General features: G+C 50.3%; 1 pseudogene; it reads left to right on the plus strand.

The window, feature by feature from the left end:
* Nucleotides 1–5,020: 5,020 nt before the first annotated feature.
* On the plus strand, nucleotides 5,021–10,697 carry LOC105854529 (annotated as a pseudogene).
* The last annotated feature ends 320 nt before the right edge of the window (nucleotides 10,698–11,017 follow it).

Here is an 11,017-nt window from a genome sequence, read left to right on the forward strand (position 1 = left end):
TGGGGCCCTGGGTGCCCTCATGCGAGGCCTCCGCAGCAGCCTTTGCAAGCTGCGGAGGAGAGGCGTCAGAGTGGCCCCGGAGGTAACGGTGGGGTGTGGGGGACCTCCCTGGTAGGGGTCGCCGGTCCGATGCCCTTTCGTGCCACCCTTTCCCTCACTCCTCTGTGTGTGTGTGCGCGCGCGCGCCTTCCCGTGTGTGTGCGTGTGAGTGGGAGAGGGTGTGTGTGTGTGAGAGAGAGAGAGAGAGAGTATCTATGTGTGTGCCTGCGTGAGACTGTGAGAGTCAGAGTGTGTGCGCAATCGCGGAAGAGAGGAGTCTAGAGCAGCATGGAATTGGGTCCTGGTCTCCCCAAGACCAGCCTGGCTGTCTGCCCTGAGCCAGGGGGAGTCCTGCCCTTGTCCAGCTGGATACCACCAGCAGGTGTGTCTGTTTTGCTCACAGGCATCCACGGGCACCCCGGAGCCTGGAGAGGACGCTCCGCGGGCTTCCGGGGAGACCCTTTGGGGCGCAGAGACCCTGGTGACAGGGCCCCGAGAGGACCCTCAGGGCGGACCGGGAGCGACTGAGAGTGAGTGAGCCAGGCTGCTTCCCCAGGCCCAACTGGGAGGGGCGCAGGCTCACGGATCTCGGGGAGGGCACCACAGGGGTGGCGTTTGGAAGCTGAGCGGCCTGCCTGCGGCCCTCCGGCTGCCCCACTTAGGACTGCCTTCGGGGAACATGGGTCCCAGCTGGGCTGCTCCGCGCTCAGGGCTATGGGCGCTGGTTTGTTTGCAAACACGAGGTGGTCTGCCTTGTGGCTGATGGCTTCTGATGTTCCATGTGCAGTTGCTTGTCGCCCAGCACAGCAGACCTCCCGGAGGCCAGTGCTCCAGGCCAGGAGACCACCGGCCAAGCGGCTCCCCCTGCTCAGGTGTCCAACCTGGAAGCTGCAGGCCCCCCTGCTGGGCGGCAGCCCGGGAAGCACCTTTTCCCCTGGCAGCCGGGCTCTAGCCAGAGCCGCTGTCGCAGGAATGCTCACCCGGAGGACAGCGTGTGGGCTGTGGTGGTGATGATGACTCCAACCCCCAATCCCATAGTCCTCCCCAATACCCTGTGCCCTAAGGCGGAGCAGTAGGAGATGGAGCTGGAAGAGGTGCTGGAGGGCTCCCACCTCCAGTACACGCTGGGGAGCTGGAGCACCTCGGGAGTACATCTGTGCCTCAGACCTGTTCGGGAGCCAGCCCTGCCTAGGGGGGCCACGGAACCCTGAGCTCGGCCCGCAGCGGCAGCTGGAGCCCCTCCCGGCCAACATGGCGCAGTGTCCTGAGGTGGTAGCAGCTCCGCCCTGGGAGCCAGGCTCGGCTGCCACATCTGTAGCATTGCTATAGCGCCCCTCCCCCACCCTGGCCCTCTGCCTTAGCCCAGCGCACCCATCTGGTCCAGTCCTGCACCGCCCCCCACCCCCCACACTGCTTCCCAGCTCACTCTCCAAAACGTTTCCAGGCTCCACTCAGCCTGCTTGAGCCCTTGTGAACTGGCCACCCCTGGCCACATCATCTGGATTAAAGCAGAGCTGCAGAACTGAAGTCTGTGTGACTAGGCGTTTGCTTTCCCCGCCCTTTCCCGCGCTATTCACCCTGATGCCAGTGAAGCTGTGTCTGGTGGCCGTCCCCTGACAGCGCCGCCCTGTGTCTCACTGTGGAGTAGCGGGAGACCCGCTCTGCGGGGCATGCCCAGGAGCCAAACACTCACTGCCCAGGCCCCCATGCCCCAAGGGCCCAGAGACCCTGCCCCGCCTGTGGTCTCTGTTTCCACTCCTGCTTGGAGGTGGGTCCTCCCGGCAAGGAAACAACAGGGTGACTCGAGGCTTGTCCAAGGTAGACCTCAGGGGTGGTGCCCACGTCCACGTTTTTGGGAACTGTCTTTCTCACCTTTGGGGCCTAAGTCCAGTGCTGGGCGCTCACCATCATATGCCCCAGACCTGTCAATGAATTTTAGTTCAAAGTGCCTGCTCTTCTGTCTTTAGCATACCCTTCTTCTATTGCTACAGGGCAGGGAGGGGGCACCACTCAACCCCCAAACTTGCCTGCTCTAAATACATTCTGCCATCAGCCTCATTGAGAGAAAGTATGTCAGTCTTTAATGAAAAAGAACTTTAATACAGTGAGTATAATATACAGAATACAAAGGATATAACTTCTAAATCAAACACCTGAATTTACTCATCCTTTCGTGGAATTAAATGAACCCAAAAGGGATGTGTCCAAAGCAAGGCCTGCAAGCCTGCCAGAAGCCTAAAGCACTTTCTGGTTGTTACCCATACAAAAGGGTCAGAAATGGCCAGGGAAGTCTTTCAAAAAGAGCAAAATCAAATTCAAATTCAATATAAACACTGCCATAGTCAACCTCCCCATGGGTCTCTTACCCACATCGCTTTTATCCAGTCCAAGGCCAGGAAATAAACATGGTTTCATCACATGCTCCCTGCTCCCTGCTCATGTGGCTGTCTCAAGTCCCTTCTGGCTTTCTCCATCCTGCTTTCTTCTCAAATTCCTTCTCTTTTTCTTTTCTCTGCTCAGTTCCACCCTCCTTTTGGGTAGGGCAGGGAACCTGGAACTTCACCTTTTCCTAGGACCACTCTGTTACAATTCCCCCTTTTGATTTGAAGTACCACCGTGTCTATGGTGACCCAGATTTTAGGGTACAGACAGTCATCAATATAGTCTGTGAATGTCCAATATGACAGTCATAACTGGAAAGTAGCCCATCAGTACATGTGAAAGAAAAAAAAAATACTTCTGGTATATATCAAAATCACAGTAACAAACAAAACCAAACTTTAAAAGCTGTTTAAAAAGTTCTCTCAAACTTGATCCCAACTTCATCCAACTATGCACAAGTTATTTACAAACTTGAGCTACAGTTCAACCATTTTCCTATTTTTGCATAAAATCGCAGGGCAGAATAATCAAACAGCAATTTTGTTGTTAGCCTTGCTGGAGTACTCCATTCAGGATCAGAGCGAACCATCGATGTCCAGTCCACACAGGCTTCAGGAGCAACGTTGGTCTCAGCAGACTCAACCTGGACTTTCCTCTTTTCGAGGTTACCAGGACTTTTTAAATTTTTTGGGTCATCCAGGCCTGCCAATGGAGGCAAGCTTCCTCACCTTCTTTGGAGGTCTCTGGAACCCTAAAATAAAGCAGCAGGTTCTGCTCTTCTTGGTTCAGCTCTATTTGAAGTTCCTGGAGAATGCCAAGCAAAGCCACTGAAACACATTTCAAATTTCTTTACTTTAAGCGGACAAAATTCCCTATTGAAGTTATGCAAAAACAAACTCATGAATAGTAAATACTACTACCACAATTTTTATACTGTGTTGGTATCAAGAGAAGAGAAAAATGGAAATACATATTAGTTTTGTCGAAAAAAAATGTAACATTACTGCAGATTTTGGTTATTCAAAACAAACAAAAAAAACTTTGAATCAAATAAAAAAAATATAGCAGTATTGTCTTAAACAAAAATTTAGCAAAAATTAGTCTGTTCAGTTCTTTGTAGTAAATTTTACACTGTTGAAATTTCCATCAATTGGAATTAGGTGACTCTTTTTCTGGAGGCATTTCTTTTTTTTTCAGAAGCAATTTCTGCAAATGCCAAACCACTGAATATTTCAGGACAACAAAATTTACAGTGTACACAACATTATGATATCAAAAGGTTTTTATGCGCTTTTCAGAAAACCAATGTTAACATCTATGTTCGTGCCATATTCCACCTTTTTCCCAAGTGACAATGCTTCCTTTCCAGTTATTTTTCTTCACTAAGTAAAGCAAAAGGCCAAATTAATCTAAGTGCCTTTCCCAGAAGGAAAGGGAGAAATTCTGTGGAGTGTCTCAGGAGCTCTACTGAGGTTTCACAAAATTTCCTTTGATGAACCAAAGGACAGACTACCAAATTTTACTTCAAATTTAGAATTCTGGGAAGCTTTGTCACAAATATGAAAAAAAAAAACAGCAACAACAATCTCAATCTCTATGAAGGCTCCAGCTCAGTCAGTAGTGCAACACTGACAGTCAAACCATAGCCTTTTAGTTTTTTTCCCTCATAACTAGAGACTCTTTGTTTTAAAAACCTGAATTTATTTTTAATTTACATTTTCCTGACCTTATCAACCCAGGCAAAGAGAAAATATTATACCCAATACAACCTTAGAAGCACCTGTTTTAAAACATTAGACTACAAATCAGTTACCATGGACCAAAAATTATCCAAGATTATGATTTCAAAACATGTGTACTGGCTTTTGTAAAGACTTTTGTTTGATTTCTCCCCCCCCCACCCAATTATCTACAGGTAACATCTAAACCAATGTTGTAATGTTAAAAGACGCTTAACAGAAAATCAAAACATTTGTTTTGCAAGCCCAACCGCCATTTTGCCTTCCGGGGTTTAGAGCCCTTTTGCCTTCCGGGGTTTAAAGCCTGTTGACTTAAGACAAATGTTTAGAGCCCCTTGACTTAAGACAAATGTTTAACACGCCTAGCTAGCTGCATGCACATCACGCTTTAAAGTAACTGAAACCTCCAGGTGGCCAGAAAGATTGCACAAACTGACCAAGAATGTGCTTATCAGTTCCTGAAGTTAGGAGGGTGGGTGGTCTTAATAGGAAACACAGAGGGAGCATTCTGCTGGGGGAAGGGCATTGTAAAATGTATAAAAACTACTGCCTGTGAACAATCGGGGCTCTCAGTCCTGAGTACTGCGAGTACTGCTGAGCCCCGGCATGTCGGTTTCTGAATAAACCTGCCTCTGCTGGATTTTAGTGTCTATGATCTCGTCCTTTCTGCGTTTCCTCGGGGATCGGAATACCGGACTCAACATTTTTGGAGGTCCCACCGAAACTCCGTTCCTCTCTGGGACGCCAAAATGCCGACAAAGGTCACTGCGAGGTAGGCTGGCACCTTTTTTTCTGAATTCTGAACTTTTATTCGGGGAACGGTTCTGTGGTCAAGTATCCGGCAGGCGTGCGGAACGGGTATGACCATTACCCTGGAGGACGCTCCGGGTGTGGTGGAAGACCAGGGACGCCTGGATCCCTCTTCTGAAGTGAGTTATTTCAACTCACGTCTGATTGTTCGGCTCAGCCATCGGCCATTATATTATATTGGTATTTTCTTCAAACCCCCTTTGGGCATTGCGCTTGCGAGTTTTCTCTTGACATTGTGGTTGTTTTTAATCCTTTTCCTCCACAGGGACGAGATTCTAGACATGGGCCAGAGTGCTAGCGGTCCTCTCTCGCTGACTTTAAATCATTGGTGGGAAGTCAGAGAGAGAGCTCATAACCTGTCTCTTAATCCAAAACGCCAGAAATGGCAAACCTATTGCACATCTGAATGGCCTATTTTTGGAGTCGGTTGGCCACCGCAGGGATCCTTTCATCTTCCTTTAGTCTTGCAGGTTAAAAACACGATCTACAAGCCTCACCCCTTCGGACATCTGGACCAGGAACCTTACATCCTGATTTGGCAAGACCTTTGTGAGAACCCCCCTCCCCGGGTAAATGCATTTCTCCCTCCCACCGAACCCTCTGTTTCGGTGTTGGCACTTTCAGCATCTGCGTAGCCTCCTGAGTCTGCTAGTAAAACACCTGAGGTTCTGCAGGATTCCCAGGAAACCCTTCTCTTACAGGACCCCCCTCCTCCATACCCGCCCACAGGCCCTGAGATGGTCTCAGAGCCTGCCGACCCCCGGACAACGGGCCCGGCGGCGCGCACCAGAGGCCGGGCACGTGAAGAATAGGGACCGGGACCAGAGGCTGTCATTGTTCCCCTCCGAGCCTTTGGTCCAAACCTCCCATATGGTCAAGTAGGCCAGATGCCGACTCTCCAGTATTGGCCTTTCTCTTCTTCTGATCTTTATAAAACTTTAACCCTCCCTTTTCTGAGGATCCTTCCAGGTTGACTGAACTTATTATATAGGTCATGCATTCTCATAATCCTACCTGGGATGATTGCCAACAGCTTCTTATTGCGCTGTTAATGACTGCTGAACGTGACTTAGTTTTGACCAACGCTCGCAAACCTGTACCTGGACCTGACGGGACACCCACCATCTGGCCTGACCTCATAGATCAATACTCCCCCTTGGTTTGCCCCAACTGGGACCCAAACACACCTGAAGGTAGGAGACATCTCCAGATTTATCGCCAGACTCTAGCGGCGGGTCTCCGTGAGGCTGGGCGCAAGCCCACCAATTTGGCTAAGGTGCGTGAAATAATTCAGGGTCCAAGTGAAAATCCTTCTGTTTCTTGAACGCTTTTAGAGGCCTATAGGAGATATACCCCTTTTGATCCAACATCCGAGGAACACCAGGTTTCGGTGGCCATGGCTTTTATCGGACAATCTTATGTAGATATTAGGCATAAGCTACAGCGTATGATTTACAGAATATGTCGCTTAAAGACTTAGTTCAGGAGGCCACAAAAGTTTTCAACAAATAAGAGACATAAGAGACAGAGGAAGAAAGAGAGGAGCGTAGAGAAAAAGAAAGGGAAAATAAAGAAAAGGAAAGGGACAAAAGGCAAAATAAAGAATTGGCTAAAATCTTGGCTGTGGTAGTATCCAAAGAACCTCAGAGAGAGAGAGCCTCCAGAGAAGCAGGAGACCCCACTCAAGGATCCAGACTTAAATTTGATGTGGATCAGTGTGCCTACTGTAAGGAAAAGGGACACTGGGCAAGAGAATGTCCTAAAAAAAGGAGACGTCCCAGGCCACCCCAAATGACTGAGACACTCGCCCTAAAGCTCGGATTAGGGATTACAGGGCTCGGACCCCCTCCCCGAGCTCAGGGTAACTTTTAATGTGGAGGGGACACCAATTGATTTTGAAATAGATATGGGAGCTGTTTATTCTGTGCTACAACGGCCTCTTGGCACCTTATCAGATAAAAGGACTCTGGTAAGGGGGGCAAATGGCAGTAGATACAGACCATGGACAACCACTCGGACTATGGATATAGGTAGAGGAAAAATTCACCACTCGTTCTTGGTTTTGCCTGATTGCCCATCACCCCTACTAGGAAGGGATTTACTAACTAAGCTCCAGGCCTGAATCACCTTCACGGAACATCAGCCACTTATTGAATTTCTAAATCCAGCCGTAGATCTGTTGTCCCCATTGAAGACCACTTCCCAGGCCTCCCCTCCCTTGCTGATAAAAACCTTGACTGTTGATGCCGAAGATGAGTTTAGATTATTTGAGGACCCTCTGCCATTACTTGACAACTCTTATTGGACACACCAAGCCCCTGAAGCTTGGGCTTAAGAAATCAATGGAATAGGGATGGCCGTGGAACAACCTCCAATAATTGTCACTTTAAAAACTTCTGCCACCCCCACCAGGGTAGATAATACTACATGACCCAGGAGGCCAGACAAGGGATTCGGCCACATATTTCAGCCTTGCTCCGACAAGAGATCCTAGTTCCATGTCAATCCCCCCGGTCAAGAAACCTGGCTCCAATGATTACCGGGCTGTACAGGACCTGTGGGAAGTCAATCCCGAATCCTTATACCTTACTCAGCAGCTTAGATCCCAGCCAGGTGTGGTACACAGTCCTAGATCTAAAAGATGCTTTCTTTTGCCTGTGCCTACACCCAGGTAGCCAGCAGCTGTTTGCCTTTGAATGGAATGATCCTGAGGTGGGCATTTCAGGCCAGTTGACCTGGACCCGGCTCCCTCAAGGTTTTAAAAATTCTCCCACCATTTTTGATGAGGCTCTCCATCGGGACCTTCATGATTTCCGGGTAGCCCATCCGGAACTGACTCTCTTACAGTATGTCGATGACTTGCTTTTGGCGGCCGAAGATCTCACAACCTGTAAACAAGGTACGCTTGCCCAGATCTCTACTCTAGCTACCTTAGGATATCGGGCCTCAATCAAAAAGGCTCAACTCTGCCGCACTGAGGTCATCTTTTTGGGATAGCGAATAGAACAAGGACAGAGGTGGCTGACTGAGGCCAGAAAACAAACAGTGACCCAGATTCCACCTCCTAGGACCAGATGACAACTCCATGAGTTCCTGGGGACTGCCGGGTTTTGCCGGTTATGGATCCCAGGGTTTGCCGATCTGGCAGCTCCCCTCTACCTCCTCACAAAAGAGGGGACTCCATACGAGTGGGGAGAATCCCAACAGCGGGCATTCGATGACCTGAAGCGGGCATTACTCAGTGCCCCTGCCTTAGCCCTACCAAATGTTAGCAAACCCTTCACCTTGTTTGTGGACAAAAAACGGAGGGTAGCCATGTGTTGGTGCCGAGTTAGCACACTACCCCCGGGGCTCCAGGGGATGTGCCCCCTGTTGTGCATGTCAAGGCAGCCAGGTGGTCGGGCCGATAAAGCCATGACACAGACTTGTGTTTATCTGCCTAAGACGCCACAGGGACGACCTGACCTTTCTCTGCCCTAGCACACTCCCTTGTAAGGGAGTGTTGGCATCTGGCAGCTGCAGGCTGTGTGGCAAGAGAAATTCCCCACTTCCTCCTTTCCCGCCTTCCCGCCTTAATCTTCCACTCCTACTGCCTAACGGTATATAAAGGGATCGCTGGAAATAAACGAGAGACTCATGGATGAAGAACCTCGGCGTCCTGTGTTTTCTTTAACCTCATCGTCCCTCGCGGGACTCGGCTCCGATCAGCCGGACGCGGCAGCCATGGGCGTTTTGACACAGTCCTTAGGTCCATGGAAACGCCCGGTCGCCTACCTTTCAAAACGGCTAGACTCTGTGGCTGCTGGCTGGCCGCGTTGCCTAAAAATTATCGCAGCAATGGCACGGCTGCTCAAGGACTCAGATAAACTGACTTTTTGGCAATGCACCACCATAATAGCCCCGCACGCTCTTGAGAACAGACAGGTGGCTCTCAAATGCCCACATTACCCACTATCAGAGCCTGCTTTTGGACAAAGACCATATCCGGTTCGGAAATCCGGTACCTACACCCTGCCACCTTGCTCCCCGTACCTGACCAGGGGCCAGTCCTGCATTCATGCCACGATATTTTGGCTGAAGAAACTGGGACAAGGCCAGATTTACAGGACACACCTCTTGGGGACCCTGATATGGTCCTATTTACTGATGGGAGCAGCTACTTACACAACGGGGCAAGAGTGGCGGGGGCAGCGGTAGTAACTGAGACCGATGTAACGTGGTCGGCACCTCTGCCGCCGGGTACCTCGGCTCAAAAGGCAGAGCTGATTGCACTGACCCGGGCTCTTCACCTAGCTGAGAACAAACGGGCTAACATTTACACTGACAGTCGTTATGCATTTGCCATGGCTCACATCCATGGAGCCATTTATCGTCGAAGGGGGCTCCTCACCTCGCCAGGAAAAGACATTAAAAACAAGGAGGAAATCATAGACTTGCTTAATGCGGTTCACCTACCAAAGGCACTCGCCATTATTCACTGTCCGGCTCATCAGACCGGCTCGGACCTGGTGACTGTGGGAAATCGGCTTGCTGATGAAGAGGGGAGAGCGGCAGCTCTCCAGGATTTGGCCTCTGTCCTGGTAGTGACACCTGAGGTACATACTTCTAGTCCCACCTAGAGTCCCTCCTTGCTGCAGAAGAAAAAGTTCGCCTCTTCCTAATGACAGTCTATCGCCTCACCCACTTGGGGTCCAGAATTATGCTCCAGCTTTTAGAAGACCAACAGCTTCCTGTCCTCCCTCCTGGATGCGCTCATTCTCTAGCTAAAGAAATTGCTCACTCTTGTACTGCCTGTTCTGTTGTTAACCCCATTTCTTCAGATACCCCCTCTGGTCGGAGAGAGAGGGGAGATCGTCCAGGCTCCTACTGGGAAGTCAACTTCACTGGGGTAACGCCAGCTCGGTACGGTTTTAAATTTCTCCTAGTCTTTGTGGACACCTTTTCAGGATGGGTGGAAGCCTTCCGACAAAGAAGGAGATGGCTTTAACAGTATGTAAGAAAATACTGGAAGAAATCTTCCCTCGCTTCGGCCTACCCAAGCTTTTAGGGTCTGACAATGGGCCAGCCTTCATAGCTCAGATAAGCCAGGGGTTAGCTAAGACACTGGGGTTCAATTGGAAATTACATTGTGCATATCGGCCCCAGAGTTCAGGACAGGAAGAGAGGATGAACAGAACTCTTAAAGAGACCTTAAAAAAATTAGCCTTAGAGACTGGCGACAAAGACTGGGTGATGCTCCTGCCCTATGCCCTCTTCCGTGTAAGAAACACCCCTTCCCCTTTGTGTAAAAATCTGACTCCCTTTGAGATTTTGTTCGGCGGGCCTCTACCCCTAAAGCTCATGACGGGGGACACTCTGGGGTTAGTATCAGATTCCGCCTCTCCCCAAGTATTGACCACTCGCCTGCGCACTCTGGAAGCCGTCCAACGCCATATTTGGAAAAATCTGGCTGACTCATATCGTGTGGGCTCTGTCCTCCCTTATTCATTTTCTGCAGGTGACTGGGTGCTGGTCCGGAGAAATCAAGTCCGGAACCTGGAGCCGCGTTGGAAGGGTCTGTACCAGGTGCTCCTGACTACACCAACTGCGGTCAAGATCGACGGCATTGCCGCATGGATCCACGCCTCGCATCTCAAGCCCTCCCTTCCACCTGCTAGCCATCTATGGACTGTGGAGCGGACTCCTAATCCTCTCAAGATCCGAGTTCGCTGGCGGAGTGATAAGTAGCTCGGGGCCCAATATCCATGTCCCCCCGATGTTGACTTGGCAGGTCATATGGTCCCTCAACGGTACCCATACCCCGGGGCATGGTGGCCAGCCCTTAACCCTGACCTCTGCCAACTCTTTATGGGTCTTGACACTTGGGACATACCTGATCAGGAAGATCCCAATTCCCTGCTATGGAGGGTGTCCGTCAATCCACCCCCATGGTATGGTTGTTCAACTCCCCAGGCTCGCAGTGAATTGCATAGCCTAGAGTTCTATGTCTGTCCAAAAGACAGGAGATCCAGAGAACAGGCACGAAAGTGCGGGGGTCCAGAGTCCCT

Source organism: Condylura cristata, unplaced genomic scaffold, assembly GCF_000260355.1.
Source record: "Condylura cristata isolate star-nosed mole 26May11 unplaced genomic scaffold, ConCri1.0 scaffold00049, whole genome shotgun sequence".
Classification (NCBI taxonomy): domain Eukaryota; kingdom Metazoa; phylum Chordata; class Mammalia; order Eulipotyphla; family Talpidae; genus Condylura; species Condylura cristata.